Raw genomic sequence first — 17,211 nt, 5'->3', positions numbered from 1 at the left:
CTATACTCTCGTTCCATCAATTCTTTCATGATCATTAACGTTAATTAACCATGCATCTCCTTCAGCTCATATAATATAAACGGAAAACGTTAAATAAAATATTTTTAATTTAATTCGCTATTCTCATTTCCTGCTGTAGTTATACAACCCTCACACAACATGACAAAATTGTGTGATCATCTTAATTCTGTTCGAGATATCGACGTCTTAACAAATAACGTTTGTTGATTTCGGTGGAACGTTATTCCATGCATTATTTATCGATCCCACCTTCCCTAATAGAATATCTACGAATCTCTTGCGCTATCATTAAAATATTCTGAATAATGATTTTTGGACAGAATAAATCCCAAAGATGACAATATGCCGTCCAGCACTGTTGCTGGCAGTTTGCATGTTTTCATCTTTAAAGTTCATTTTCCTACTCTTTCGGCAGTTTGTATCAGTAAAACAAAGCGATTCCGAGGAAATAAGTATTGGAGTATTTTGTTATTTCCACGGACAGAATCACTGTCCAAGAGCTGTAAACTATCTTTTAAACTGCTCTGTATATGGAAAGACACAACAGAAACGATTTTATTATAGCAGGTTGTCTAAAAATTATTGATCTTTTGCAGGTCAAATTTGAGAATACATTTATTGTGATTTGAAAGTATGATTGACAAACCACGTATTCATCATTTGGTTCAATAATCTGCCATTTTTCTACAACCCAATAATCCCACATATAAATATACAGTGGTTTCTTGCGAAAATATGTGACACGTTGTTTTCATAAGTTACTTTGGAAATTAAATTTAACACTATTCCTGGAGTTCTGCAGAGACAAAACAAATGATAGTCCGACTTGTCAGATTCGGGTTATATGACGGCTGGATTAAAAAATACCAGGCAATCTCTCTCAATTTCTGACGAATTGATAAAATACCGGTATATAGACTGACATTGCCATCCGGGTACCCCTGCTGACTGGTTCTGGCCTTTATGTTTCAATTGCTAGGTGCAGTTGCACTAATTTTAACATCTCAGATCCGAATTTATTGTTTTGTCCAGTGGCACAGTAGATTCGTGATACACAATAACCTACGTCATTGTGCACCCTAAGCGCCAGTGTAGGCTTTGTCACAGATTGTAGAGCTTTTCGCACATCAACTACCATATATTCTCCACTCTGTTGTCTTAGGTTATCCACTTTTCATACTATTGCATTACCGAAAATAGTGTCGGCATAACACTAAAGGCAACCTAGAAAATGTAAGAAAATCGTTGCCCAACAGATTAGGGATGTCTCCACCACCAGCTTTTATGTAAAGCTGGAAACATGAATAATTAAATTGTATAATTCTTTCATGAAAATGCAAGAATTCTAAATTCGGTATGTAGCTTTAACAAAGCCAATATTGTAATTATAAATGAAATACACTAAAAGATGCAGTAGAATTTGGGTAGGTAAACTAGAATCTTAGGTCTATAAAATGTAATGGTTTGTAATGTAAAGTCCCTTCAATATGTCAGCTGATTACAATACCTTCAAGTATTGAAATAGCTCCATGACCTGTCGTCTAACGATCTTTCTCCGTCAAATCTTATTCACACTTCCTCGAGAAACTCGGTGTTCACGGTTTTATTCAAAGGCTGGTTTTACACAAGCCAACCCCCTTTCTTCTCTTATTCATAAAAGGTAATAAACTTCAAATGTTAGGTAATACCCACAATCACGTTGTCTTGACGTAAATCGAAAGTTCTAGAAGGTTTAGGAAATAAACCTCACAAGATCAATACCACAAACGTTACCCTCAATTGACCTCACTGGAGGTGACATCGTCCAACGTGAACTTACCAATATAGCTGATAAAATAGAAAATAAGTATTTCCACAATAAAACAATGTTTATGTTTGCGGATTTAAATCACTTCACTCTGTAGAAAGAGCATTATGTGGCATTTTAGTCAATAACAAAATATTGAATCAACAAAGTAACAAAACAAAGTATAGCTAACATATGACACGATGTGTAATGTGTAAAAGTAGCAAAGAAGAGAAAAAGTGCAGGACAAGGAATAAGATGTAGACATGTGCAGGGTAAAGGACTTCTATTATTGTATCTAGTTTAATGAACCAAAAAAAGTTTTACAAATTGCTTCTAAAAAGCTTGAGTCTACATGAGTTCAAATCTTCTTGAAAAAAATTGTGACATCCACAAGAATCGAACGACGGACTTCCGGGACCATATCCCTCATCATGTAACAATACTTTAGCGATGAACTACTTTAGAAATTACTTGAGTTCGCTACGTTCCACTACAGATTTACATAAAAAGATTTCATGGAATAAATATTTTTGAATCAAATTATGGCACCCAAACATCGAGACTTTTTGTAGCAAGATTATTATTATTATTATTATTATTATTATTATTATTATTATTATTATTATTATTATTATTATTATTATTATTATTATTAATGTTTAGACATAATTTACCACTGTTTGATGGTGGGTGTTTAGGTTTATTGGTAATGTCTTGCTTGACTTCTACAAAATATAATTAAACGGCGTGGCAAACATCTTGGCATTTGAAAGCGGTGCTCCAAGTTCCCTTTAAATGCTGGTAGCAAATGAGAGGCCAGCGGTTTTGCCACGTTTATTTTCTACATACCCACGTGTATCCCCTGTCACCTGATCGCGCTGTAGTTTGTCTCCTTAGCCATAGCCACACCCCTTGGCACTCGGCAACATCGTGTCAAAGCCTACACGACATAAACGTGAGACGTAAAACTAAAAGATTTCATTTAATGTTTGAGTAATTATTTGGAAGGAAAAGTCCATACCATCAAACATTTGAGGTCTAGGCTAAATATTACATTACAAAACGGATGATTTCAAGTGTTGAATGAACATAGTTACGATACATCTCGGTTTTTACAGATTGTCATCGGTTTTGAGTTCGTTATTGCTGTGTCCGAACAAATATGATCGGAACGCTACATATTCCTATTTAAAATAATAGATTACTTTCTATTTTATATGATCTAATTTGAGATTACTTCCTATTGTTAGTAAAAGTTTAACGTTTAATTTAATCTAACTTACTTAAAGTTTTTAGTTAATTGACTACTTTTTTCACTGCAAGGAATTTTTGGTTTGGAACTGTGGGAAGATGGTAATACTGATAATTGCAAAATCATTTTTAAAGATGGGCAGAATTGAATCTGTCCTACAAACTAATATCATGTTATATCCAAAACTGTATATGGTTTTGCAGTGGCGGAGCAAGGGATTCTCCAAATAACATAAGAAATTTCTCGAAAGTCTTTGAAGTAAATATGGGATAAAATGAGCATGAAGAGAAGGATTCATCTCTAGGAGACACACATTCATTGTCGGCAAGTCGATTTTGCAATCGAATTAAATTCGACAAAAAGTTTTAAATGTTGTGCGTGGTTACATAACCACATAGGGAAACGCAACAATTCTGCAGATATACACGTATAATTATGAGACACAATGCAATTGAATTGACTGTTGAGTGTTTGTTCCGCATGCCCACCATATGGCGAAGGTAATTATCTGTGCGTAAAAGGAATGAATAAGCATGAGAACTATTAATTCAGTATGATAAAAGTACTCTGAAAAACGCGAAGCAGGAAGGATGCTGTACAGTGTTATCATAGCTATGAACTCTGATTGCACGGATTGAGAACATGCGAATCACGGTAGTGGCAACAATAAGAGAAGAAGGACAGAACACCACTAGTAAAAGCTTCATTACCTGCTGTATGTGGAACTCGAGTACTTGTGCTCTCACAACACATGTTCAAACTGCTCTTGAGTAGTGCACAGTTAACTCTTGTACAGTATCCATAAGGCACTTCATGCACTCCTACAAAGAAAAGTCTGGGGGAGACAAGTTTGGGGAAAGCAGGGCCAAGGAGCAAGGTATCCCTTTTCTATCACCCGCTGTGAGAAAATTGTCTGGAGATATTAGCGGGTCTGACTAAGATGCTATGATCTTCCTCCTTTTCACCAGACGGACCCAGGATGGTACCTACACATACTAATGACTTTGGTCATGATTTTCCTTTTCTTGTCCAGGGGTTACAAAAACGAAATTCAAAACTCCTTTCAATCATTTTGCCTCAAATTCTGATTTTGTGTCTGTCTGAAATTCAGGTTTCGGTTTCACTGCAAAATCCAATTACTATACTAAGGTATACATTTAACACTGTATTATAAAGCGATGGTTGTTTAGTTAATAAAGCGCTGATTTTACATGCAGATAATGGAAATTTAAACTACTTCTCTGGTCTCCTTGCTGTCCAGCTAGCAGCAGATATGTCGATCGCATAGAGAGGGTTATTACATTCAGCAAAGGTCTGGTGCTCATTCACTTCATTTTCGCCAGATGATTGCTCACCTAGAAATATAATATATCCGCCCTAAGGTAGATATTGAACAAAAGCACCTAACAATCTATTCAGTTCTAGCGTTCCCCATAAATGAACTTTGTCTGAGTTTATTTTCTATGTCTACATAATTATCTCCTTTGTGTGGTTATGCAATCACGCATGCAATTAAAACTTCTTCCATTATGTTGAATCGATTGCAACTTAGCTTACCGATAAATAATTCGTATTTCTAGTGATGGACCCTCTGCTAGTGCTCATTGTCAATGTGTTTTGATAAATGCGTTGGGAGCGATCAGATGTTCTGAATTTGAAACATCGATTTATTTTTATTTTATATGTACCTGATTTGAGGTTAGTGCATAACTTATTGTTAGTAAACATAGGTCTATAATACTTAATTTAATCTGAATTACTTGAAAATTTTAGGTAATTGGTTACTTTCGTCCCTACAAGGAAGTTTTGGTTCCAAACTGTGTGAGAATAGAAATACTGGTTATCGCAAAATCGTTTCTAGACATGGCAGACTCGAATTTGTAAGCGATTCTGGACTCTGAGTCAAATCGGTTTTCTCCATATGTAATATCTCTCCCTCCTCTTCACTCCACATTCATAAAATAAAAAGAAAATAATTAAAAGAATACTTTCGGTCTCGATTCATACTTTAACAAGTATCAGTTCCGAAATTCATGGCAATCCTGTGAATAAAGAAAGAGAAACCTAATGGAGATGTGATAGCAAATAACCAAATACTGACATTTTTGTGAAATTGTTGTGTGTGTTGCATAGGGTCTATTCAAATCAGTATCAAAACTTCAAAGTCGATGCGAGCCACCTAAACGACATGCAAAAAATCTTTAAAAAAGTCAGAGATCTTTTGGGTCATAAATTATCACTTTTCCGCACTACCCAACTTAATATTAAAAAAAGTTTTTTTTATACATCCTAATACAGAACCTAATTAGCGTGTTTTTTTTATAAACAACCTCATTAGACTTTGAAAATACAAATTTAAGAAATGGATACTAAAATTGACACATTGCTAATGCATCCAAATTCCGTGAAAACAATACAGTCAACTTAATTTTGAAGGATCACAAAATTTCTAAAGCAACCCTGCATCAGGCGCGCACCTAGAGATTTTTGTTGGGAGGGGTCCAAAGTTTGGTGGGGTCTGACACTAAACGACATTACATATATGTAGTATCGAGTCGGTGTTATTCTGCGCCCAAAAGGATGATAAAAAAATTGTTAAGTAGTACCACTTATATTCTCAGAAATATTTACAATTATATTGTTTTTATAAGTAAAGAGAGAATACAGATAAAATTAATATAAAATATTTATTTTAACAAAAGAGACACTGACCAAAGCTTAAAACTTTACTTTATTTTAAATTATAATTTGTAACTGTTTCGGATATCTAGCATATCCTTCTTCAGACACGATCGAAATTAATGAAAATACAGACATATATATAAATGTTATAACAACATTTATATATATGTTTATATATATGTTTATATATACAGACATATATATAAATGTTATAACAACATTTATATATATGTCTGTATTTTCATTAATTTCGATCGTGTCTGAAGAAGGATATGCTAGATATCCGAAACAGTTACAAATTATAATTTAAAATAAAGTAAAGTTTTAAGCTTTGGTCAGTGTCTCTTTTGTTAAAACAATTAATCCAAAGCCAAAAATATTTATGCTAAATGCACTATTTCTCTAATAATCAAGTATAGTTGTGTTAGAACAGTTTGCAAATGTATAGCGAGCAGGCCCGTGCTGGCCCACCGGGACACCGGGACGTGTCCCGGTGCGCCCTCCGAAATATCACAGTATAAATAAAGATACAAGTTTTTAGTAATAATTTCTTACAGTTTTATTGGTAAAGAACCCGTGAAAGGTGCAGTGCGCCCTTTACATTAGGCACCCTTCCGAGACCACATCAAAGATGAACGATGTTATTTACTCTTCTGTATTGCACAGCTCTGTACAATAAATACACACCGTTACTGTTGGCGAAGAACCCGTGATAGATACAGTGCGCCCTTTACACAAGATGCCCTGCGAAATATCACATTATTTTTTATTTTATTCTTCTTTATTTCAGTGGCAGAGAACAGGTAAAGAATATAATCTAACTAACTAAGTCTATGGCCTATGTTCACAAAAGCTCTCCACTGACTTCTATCCTTAGCTAACTGCATCCAGTTTCTACTTTGTATTCCAATCTCTGCGAGATCCATCTTAATATTGTCCTTCCATCTGCACCTAGGTCTTCCTAATGGCCGTTTTCCAATTGGTCTTCCAGTCAAGACTTTGAAAGCGTTTCTACTTTCTTCCATTCTAGCTACATGACCTAATCATCTAAGCCTCCTAGACTTGACGATCCTAACAATGTTGGGTAAACTGTATAAATTATGTAGTTCTTCGTTATGATGTTTCCGCCATTCCCCATTCCCGTTCCTCTTGGGTCCGAATATTCGTCTTAGGATCTTGTTCTCAAATACTTTCAGAAAGTTATATAGCTATAAAACGAAACAATATGATACATCAAGAATAGTTCGGATAGTCAAACGTACGATGCATTTATGTAATACTACACTGACACTAGTCTCTTATTTACGATTTTTACGGCATCGAAGCTTTCACAGTCTTAATATGCATCCTATATATCCGAGCATATTGATTGTTTTTGTGTGTTTTAACGCAGTGTTCGGATAATCAGTACCTGTTGTATTTCTGAAATAAAGCTGTATTAATTTTCGTAAAATGTGGTCTTCCTGTCACCACGACACGGCGCGTCCTCAGGTTGTGGATCGAGGAGAAGGCCTCTGGGATATAGAGGTTAGCTGTGAATATACTGAGTAAGCAGTCGCCTACAGACAAGGGGTGATAATCCAGCTTGAGAATTTGGTGTGAGGCTAACAACCTCATCCATTAAAAAAAAGATTTTGCAGATAAGTTCGCAGAATCCTCTGATCGGAACTGATAACTTGGCACGAACTCCGCAAAGTAAAATGAACATGAGATTTGGAACATAAAATATATGAAGTCTCTATAGGACAGGCGCGTTAAAATTTGTAAAAAATGAGTTTAGAAATAGAGGTTGGACCTAGTGGGATATCAGGAAGTTAGATGAGAAGGAAATGGAGGAGTCAAGTCGGGAAATTTTACGTTCTTTTACGGGGAACAAATTAAAAATTACCAACTAGAAACAGGGCTTTCCGTCCACAAACGAATACGTAATATCAGTAGTCACATAGGTTAAATTTGTTAATGATAGATTTTCTTTTACTTCTCTTAAGGGTCGGTGGTGTAATATTATTGTTTTAAATGCACATGTCTCAACAGAAAATAAGGATGGCGATAAAAAAATACAGTTTTTAAGAAAGAATAGAACGGGTATTTGTTCATCTCCTCCAATACAATATGAAAATACTGTTAGGCGGTTTCAATGCGAAGGTAGGACCAGAGGGTATTTTCAAACCGATTATAGGGAATAAATGTTTGCATAAGGAAGGTTGTGACAACGGCGTTAGACTCGTGAACTGTGCAACATCCCGAAACCTTATCGTGAAGATTACAAAATTCCAACATCGCGATATTCATAAATATACTTGGACCTCATCAGATGGAAAAACACGTATTCAAACTGACCATGTTTTAGTAGACAGGAAAGAACAGTCTAGCACAACTGATGTTCGGTCGTTCAGAGGAGTTGATTGTGATAGTAAGAGAGATACTAACGTTGAATAAAGGAAATATTCAATATCTGAAAACGGAGCGGTATTTTTTTTTAAATAGAGGAGAGTCAGGTGAGAGGGGAGTCAGATTGAAGTGTCGAATAGATTCTCGGCTTTAGAAGGTTCGGAGTGCACTAGTGTTCAAGATACTTGGTTGAAATTAGAGATAACTTTAAAATTTCAGCAAAATAAATATTGGAGCACGCAAAAATACGTAGGAACAAACCATGGCTTAACAAGGAATGTACTAAAGTAGCAGAGAAGAGAAAACAGAAGAAACAGCGTTGGCTACAAAATCCGAACGAAATAACTGCATAAAATTTCATTGTCATCTGGCAGAAAACTTCTAAAACTTTTAGAACAAAGAAACGCTACTTTTGAAAGTTAAAATTAATTAACTTGAAGATAATAGTTAGAACAAAAACATTCGGGACATGTATAAATGCATCAACGAACTTAGGAAGGGCTATCAACTTCGTGCTTATATATTAAAGAAACCTAAAGGAACAGTTCTCACTGATACAGATAGCATCTTAAATATATGGAAATATTTCTTTGATGATTTGCTTAACACATAGAAAAAACTAATGCGCGTGAAGAAAGTGAAATGCATGCAGCATAACCGTATATTCCAGAACCTAACCAGGCAGAAATAGAAATTGCTATTAAAAAAAAAAAATAAACATACATCTCCGGGTGTAGACGAAATTCTGGTTGACTTAATTTTAGCTGGAGGGGAAAAATTTAGAGCAAGATACACAAACTCATTCTCATTATCTGGAACAAGGAGGAGTTACCACAAGAGTGAAGAGAATCAATCATTGTTCCAGTTCAGAAGAAAAGAAACAAAACAGATCTAATAATTATCGAGGTATTTCTTTTCTGTTAACATCCAATAAATCCTCTTACACATTGTATTAGGAAGATTGACTCCATACGGAGATGAAATTATTAGAGATTATCAGAACGGATTTAGATAAAATCGATCAACTATCGACCAGATATTTACCATTCGACTAATACTTGGAAAGAAATGAGAGAATACAACGTCCTGGCACATCAACTATTGACTTTAGACTCTGGTAGGAGGGAAACATTGTACAACAAGCTTACAGAATTTGCAATACCGAAAAAGGTAGATTAATTAAGATATGTTTAAATGAATCCCGAAGTAAGGTTCGAGTAGAGAAATTCTTGTTCGCGAGCTTTCACGTTGAGAATGACCTGAAACAAGGAGATGCGTTGTCGTCATAATTATTTAACTTTGTTCTGGAGAACGCTATAAGGAAAATCAAAGACAGTAATCAGGTCCTAGAGCTGAATTGTATTTGCCACGTTATGGCGTATGCTGATGATGTAAATTTAATAGGGAATGATAGAACAATAGAAAGGAATGCAGGAATCTTAATTAACGCTTGCACGGATATAGGCTTAAAAACAAACGCAGAGAAAACTAAATAAATGGAAGTTTGTCGGGATCGTAGTACTGCATTTTATGGATGCGTTAAAATTCCAAATAATATTTTCTTTCGACAAAGTGGATACTTTCAAATATCTAGGATCATTATTAACACACGAAAACCATAATCACTAAAGAAAATTGATGTCAACTGAAAGCAGGGATTTCGTCCTATTATTCAGTTAAAATCTTTTATTGTCTCTAATTCTGTTGAGGAATTTGTAGCTCAAAATATAAAACGATAATCATGTCTGTTGTGCTGTATGGTTGCGAAACATGGGTACTGACTCTGACGGAAAATCGTAGACTGAAAGTATTTGAAAACAAGATTCCTAAACCAATACTCGAACTCCAAAAGGAACTGGAATGGGGAATGGCGGAAACTTCATAACGAGGAACTGCATAATTTTATACCGTTTACCAAACATTATTAGGGTCATCAAGTCTAGCAGGATCAAATGGTCAGGTTATGTAGCCAGAATGGAAGAAATTAGAAACGCTTTCGAAGTTGTAATTGGAAATCCAAATAGGAAAATGACCGTTAGGAAGACCGAGGCGCAGATGGGATGACAATATTAAAATGGTTCTCGCAGAGATTGAAATATAAAGTAGAAACTGGGTTCAGTTTTCTAAGGAATCAATGGAGCGCTTTTGTAAACGCGGCAATGAGCCTCCTGCGTCCATAGGCGTGCTATATTAAGTTGTTGATACATTTAGCTTCTTTTTATTTGACAGAAATGTTATTACAGGAACTAAAAAGTTTTTCTGTAGTAAAGAGGATTTGGATTCAAGGTTAGCTATTTACGTTAATACTAAAACAAATTTAGTGGTGATTTTGATATAAAATGGCACCCATACTTTCTTTAAAGTCTCTCTCTCTCTCTCTCTCTCTCTCTCTCTCTCTCTCTCTCTCTCTCTCTCTCTCTCTATATATATATATATATATATATATATATATATATATATATATATATATATATATATATATATTCCCGTTTGTATGGGCGCCCTTTTAGTAAACTTGTCCACCGCCCTCATTAGTATCCCAGCACGGCCCTGATAGCGAGTAAGGCAGTTTCGGTGGTGTTCCGAACAAGGTGGATCCCCCCACATGAGTGGGCCTCTCTCATGCATAAATGACATTTGAAAAGAATCAGGCATATCAAATAAAACAATTGACTGTTTTTTTTTTACCATTTTGACTCTTCCAGAGATGGTGTGGGTCAATGAAAACTTGAACCATCGTGACCCACTCTGACCACCATCCATCATGACCTCAAACTGTGAAATAATCACTAATCAGAGTTTGAATTTCTACGGTTAATCGCTCAAACACCGCTCTTTTACAATACTGGCGGCTCTGACCTTTACGAAATAAAATTGTAAAGTGTTTGTGATGGACCAAATTACGATGAATTTCAATACCTATTTCCTTGTTGAATTACAGATACTTTTCGGTGGAAAATAGAATGAAATTTGAAAGTCCCAAATCAAGGTAAATAGACCAACGTAAAGGGGGAAAAAGGTTAAAAAATCCATATAATAAGCATACCTTACGAACTTAAAGCTTATATGTAATTAGGCTTACAGTAAAAGTTTTGTCTATTTTTCTCACAACTTTTATGGCTTGATTGGCTTGTGCTCGGAACGCACCACAACGTTATAATAAATACAAGCTTCAGCAGTTATTATAATAGAAAGCAATTGATATAAAATGCGAAGCACTGTAGATCTTTGTTCAATTAATAATTCTTTCTCGTTTGTTTCTCAACTAATATCGATCGTTTTCGATCAACCGACTACCAATTTTGCATATATAGAAATTACCCTCCCCATAAAAAGAATGTTAAAAATAGGATAGGTTTGTTTGGTTTTTAATAAAGTTAATATATTGAATTTCAGCTCCCTAAGTTAAACGGCTTGTGAGCAGAAGCGAATCTAGAAGGTAAAAACTAGGGGGAAGGGGCAGCCGGAATCCTGACTATAGTAGATATATCATGAGATTACTATAAACTTCCCAAAATATATAAATAATACGTTAAATTATTTTTGTTACTAAAAATACCGGGAGGACTAGGCCCCCGGCCCCGGGTTAGATCCGCCACTGCTTGTAAGAGAATAAATTTTTTCAAAAATTCGGACCCCCATTCCTCCTCAGAAAAGTCATTATAATGAAAGCAATATGATAACATCCCAGTTGAGATTGGAACCTAACTATATACCAAAAGTCACTTCATTTTACTTTGCAATTTGACCGTGATGATAACGCATACATAGATACCTTCAATTTTTTTATATAATAATTCATATAGTTATTGCAGGTGACTAAAAATATTTTTTTTTCTGTAGTTAGCTCCTCTAAAATCTCACAAACTGTGTCTGAAAAGCCAAGTAGTACGTCCTATTGCTATTATTACTATTACAAACTTAAATATATATAACCTGAAGTTCTTTTTTCACTTAGATATAATCATCTCAGGTAAGTAAATAGAAACAAATGAAAAAGTAAGAAAAATGGAGGCCTTGAAAGTACAGACGTAGATAAAGTCACCAATGTTCAGAAGATGCTGTCTACAATGCACTGAGCAGAGTGGGTCAGTGGATCTTAGTGGGTCGGCCGGTCAGGGTTAGTCAGTGGGTCACGTCCTGTTGACCCACGAACCACTGATCTAGTCAGAAATCTTGACCCACCGACTCACTCCATTACTGGACCATTTAGTACAAACAGCATTAGAGTAGTATATAAGAAAAGTATATTAAATACCAAATAAATCTGGTTGTCGCCGCAGCAGATAATATTTTGCTGCTTTTCCTCCATGCCTCCCTCTTTCTACATAATCCATATTGAATTTTGTTACATTTAATTTCATTCTTCATTTGACGCTTCTCTCTTCGCCTGCGTTAGACATATTAATTTGCGATATCGAATGCTCTCATCGACACGCCTCACGAGCCCTACATATATATCCTCTCACGTCCAATTTATGATAGATAAAATAAACAATCCTTAAGAGTGCTATTTTTATCTATCCTTTTGCATTGGATTTCTTTTAAATAATACATAAAAGTCCAAATGATTACAATTGAAGAAATGAAATGGAATCTTAAGTTTACAGTCCACTGTTATGCCGGTTAGGTCAAAAGAGACGATGATGATGAGAAATGAATGAAATGATGGAATGAAGAAATGAAATGAAATCTTTGTATTACGTCCCATGTTTATGCCGGTTAGGCTAAAGGGGACGTGATTATGAGAAATTAATGAAAACGGTGGAATGAAGAAAGTGGGAGGAAACGGAAGAACCCCGAGGAAACCCACGCACATGGTGTTTGTCCACCACATAGCTCACTTGGTGGGAGCAGGGTTTGAACCCGTGACACCATGCGCCAGAAGCAAACGCTCTACCACTGAGCCACCGCGGCCCCAGGAATGAAGAAAGTGAGAGGAAACGGAAACACCCCAAGAAAATTCACGCACACAGTGTTTATCCACCATAAAGCTCACCTGGCACGAGGTGGAATCGAACTAAGGACCCTATGCACCAGAGAAGAAAGCTCTACCCCTGAGTGAGCGAGAGCCCCGTCAACAATATAGAAAATATGTATATATAATTGTATGTTGCATCATTCATAATAGCAATATAAATTTATAAAGTATTGAAGTGTCAAATCGTTCATATTTGTTTACTTAGAAAATACCGCCATTTAAATAAATCGAAATGCAATATTGTTAAAATATAAGGAAAAAATACTTTACCTTCTCGCCGAAGAAGAATCCAATCGTAGAGGATTATCTTAATTTCAAAGCGAAATCTGTAATTAAATTGAACAAATATCATTAAAGTTATTTAGGAAATTTAAAATAAAACATTGCGTTAACTAGAAATTATATCGTGTTATGCTAATCTTAACTTTAGACAATTACAAGTATTACGTTAAGGCACAAGAAAGATTTTGTAATAGTTCATAAACATACCTTGACTTCGAGCTCAGCACTTTTATATTCTTTTATATGTTTCAGATGAGCTGTTCTCAGTGTGCACAAAACACATAATTGTAAGCCGCCATTAATTACTGAATAAATCAATTGTAGTGCAATTCCTATACAAGAAAACTATATAATAGCTGAAATTCATAAGTTGAATATATTACCTTAACTTGTGTTATAGTTTTCCACTGAAAATGAGCGGAATTTTTTTTTTTCTCCAAACTTTTAATTCTCGGTGTTGAAGTAGAGGCGACACCATCGAAGGTCTCAAGTAAAAGAGCAATAACAACGATGATATCCGTAAGAAAAATTAGCTGTTGCCAAGTCTGACCAGCTGACTTCAGTGCAAAGGAACTCGCATGCTATTGGTTGTTTGTGACTCCACTTACTGTCATGTGCATATCTGGACTAAGGGACTCACAAAGAAGGAAACTGATATTTTACATTTTTCCGCACATTGTGACTCATTGACTTGCATTGACAATATTTGTGCTCGAACATACGGTAAACTCACATTCAACACACGGTACATTCCATAGGAATTGCGTTAATTATTATCTTTTTATTCATATTAGAATTTTATAAATACCGTGATGTGTTTCTCATTTCTAGCAATTTCTAGCAATTTCTTAGTTGTCAACGTATGCATAGCAAAACGGTATAAATGATTCATAACGAATTTTTATCCACATATGAACAAGCAATAAAGCCTTTGCTTCCAAATAAATGTCCTATAAGTTTGGAATAATTCAAAAAAAAATGGAAACTTTCATTAAATCCTTCTACAGAACATTCAGTAAGGAATTTCCATACACAGGAGTAACGGATTAAAGGCAATTCTTGGACAAGAGTGACTACCATGTTTTTTGTTACTTTCTTCCTTCGTTTTGTGTAACTTTTCGATTGAAAAATTCCTTTTGTAAAAACATATGCCACTTTCCAGTGTTGGTATACAACGAAAAAACAAAATATAGAGCTCAATCAGAATATTATATACATCATAATTATAATATGTATCATATATTGAATTCTCTATTCAAAAGAAATACAAAGGCTTTACTGAGATATAGGGTTTATGTTAAATACTAAATAACGGATTCTGATTTAGTCGTTACCACTAGATCTCCGAAACTGCTATGCCTAAAAATTTACAATTTGTAAAGTTTAAATCATGAAGCGTGAATAATACAGAAGTCACCAAAGTTTGATCCTTTATTGACGAAAACGAGTTCAAAAGTTTCCCTGTGTTTCACCAAATCTGTTGAAGAGTCTGATTAAAGAATTTGAAAATTCATATAGCCCTAAATAGCTATTTAAGCCTTAGACTTAATGAGAGTGCAAAAAGGAAGAAAGTTGTTTAAATGTATTAGATTTGTCTTGAACCGCTTGATTTAAAGAGAAAAAATATGGTATATAGGCATTGCGGTACCTAGGATATTTTCGTAGGAGGACTGCAGCCTTACTTATATAGGAACCGCAACTACCTTTCAAAAGATATGCTTAATCTCTTTTCACATACTGAACTCAACGTTCCAATTTCCGTTGCATTATACTTGAAGACCAGGAGTGCATCTACGTGACGATCCATTGAATCCAGACCAGTGGCGGATCCAGGGGGGCGATCGGAACAATTGCTCCCCCCCCCCAGAAGAGGAAACTTTATTATTTTATACATATATATATATATATATAACCCATCTCAGAGTTTGGAGCTCTTAAAAGTAGCTCTAAGTAGCAGTATTACAACCCATCGTCCCTCCCCCAGAAATCCGTTCTGGATCCGCCCCTGATCCAGACTATCCCCCAGAACATCCCCACTCTTTTTAAACACTATACGTGTACTTTGCATGACCCATTCCAGATACTACGAAGAAAAATTGCTGGGTACGTGTCTGTTGATGACTTCCTACCAGTGCCGTCTTTCCCTATTTTAATTCTGATCTATTAAATTCTTTTCTTTCGCTGCTTTTATATTCGTTGTGCTTCATTTGCAGAATGAGTTGCAATTTTTTTCGGAGTGAGTCTGTTTATTGATTCTTTCATTTCCATTCATTTTCTTTAAAGTTTGTAATACATACATTTAATGTGCTTTAACTCTAGACTGTCATGCAACAAACTTCAGGGAGTATTTATTACATAAAAAAATTATTTAAAGTTATATGATTTAAAGATACTAAGTAAATGCCTGAACCAAATCTCTCTTCTATCTTAATTACTAATATCTATATGTTCTCTGTTAGAGTTTTACACATGATTAACATTATTATTCTGAGGAAAAATGAACATATTTACACATGTAGCTATCTCATTACTCAGTTTACTCTTTTGTTCTGGGAAACACAAATAAATCGACATGGACTATCGTGTTCTAACTGAATAATTTTAAAGTATATATATGTATATATATATATATATATATATATATATATATATATATATATATATATATATATATATATATATATATATATATATATATATATATTGGGGCAATAATTGGGGAATGGTAATATGGGTGATTCTAAGTAAAAAAGTTCATATGAACATAGGTCCTAATCTCAACAGTTTCAGAGCTACAGATTGTTAACCATTTTTACATTCTTTTGATTATTGCTCACCCTGCAGTTATTCTATAGAGGTGGTACATAGTGAATTTGAAAGGTGATGAAATGACCTTTCCAGTGATATGCAGTATGTGGCAGTGGTATCTTTGGAAGAGAAATTATTGAGGGATATTTTGGAATCTGTGTTGCCATTTAATTTCTTTAAATAACGTTAACTTTCTCAAATTTCCCTCAATAGCTTCCCTTCCGATGACAACACTGCCACACACCATTGTAAAGGTCATTCCATCACCTTTCATATCCGCTATGTCCTACCTCTGTAAAACAGTTACAGGGTGAACAATACGCAACAAAGTCGAAAATGGTTCACAACCTAGAGCTCTCAAACCATTGAGATTAGGATCTATGTTCACATGAACCTTTTTGCTTAGAATCACTCATACTACCATTTCTCAAAATATTGCCCCTTCCTCATGGGACACCCTATATATATATATATATATATATATATATATATATATATATATTGGGGCAATAATTGGGGAATGGTAATATGGGTGTGTGTGTGTGTGTGTGTGTGTGTAAATCTCAATTTGCTTTATATTTTTGTTCAAGCTCTTTTTACAGGATTGTAGTAATGTACATTTACTAAAATAAGGAAGTACACAGAGCTATTCTACATAAAAATTTCGTAACCTTGTTACGATTTCTTTGTTATTTCTCTTTCTTTTTTTCAAGTATATTCAAAACTGTTGTACTGTCGCATTGTGCTAACAATATGACTTCCAATGTTAACCAAAGCAATTTAGATTTTTTTAAATCCTTGTAGCTCTAAGGAATGTTTATGTGTCGTATAGTACAAAAGCTCCTTTAACAACCAGTTGAGCTCACAGCGAGCCATGTAGTATTGAAGTATTTTCTAAACATAAATTGGGGTGAATTTTTCTTGACCTCTTTTTAAAGTTTCCCAAGTAATTTCCATGTTCTTGATTATCAACTGGGTCATGGCTCCTCTCTATTTAAGGCTGTG

The 17,211-nt window shown here is 34.8% G+C and overlaps 1 protein-coding gene across 3 annotated transcripts in view; it reads right to left on the bottom strand.

Moving 5' to 3' along the window:
* LOC145690368 (uncharacterized) overlaps positions 1-17,211 on the bottom strand; it is a 102,818-nt gene that overhangs the window by 69,188 nt on the left and 16,419 nt on the right. For 2 of the 3 annotated variants that reach the window (XM_081765195.1, XM_081765197.1), the window contains exon 2: positions 13,387-13,442. The gene's annotated coding sequence lies outside the window, so the exon portion shown is untranslated. Of the gene's footprint in view, positions 1-13,386; positions 13,443-13,781; positions 13,988-17,211 lie in introns of those variants that run through there. The other variant, XM_081765196.1, reaches the window with a different exon arrangement.

Source organism: Thermobia domestica, chromosome 7 (assembly GCF_964235325.1).
Source record: "Thermobia domestica chromosome 7, izTheDome1.hap1.1, whole genome shotgun sequence".
Taxonomy (NCBI): domain Eukaryota; kingdom Metazoa; phylum Arthropoda; class Insecta; order Zygentoma; family Lepismatidae; genus Thermobia; species Thermobia domestica.
This window is presented reverse-complemented; position numbering and strand designations above follow the sequence as displayed.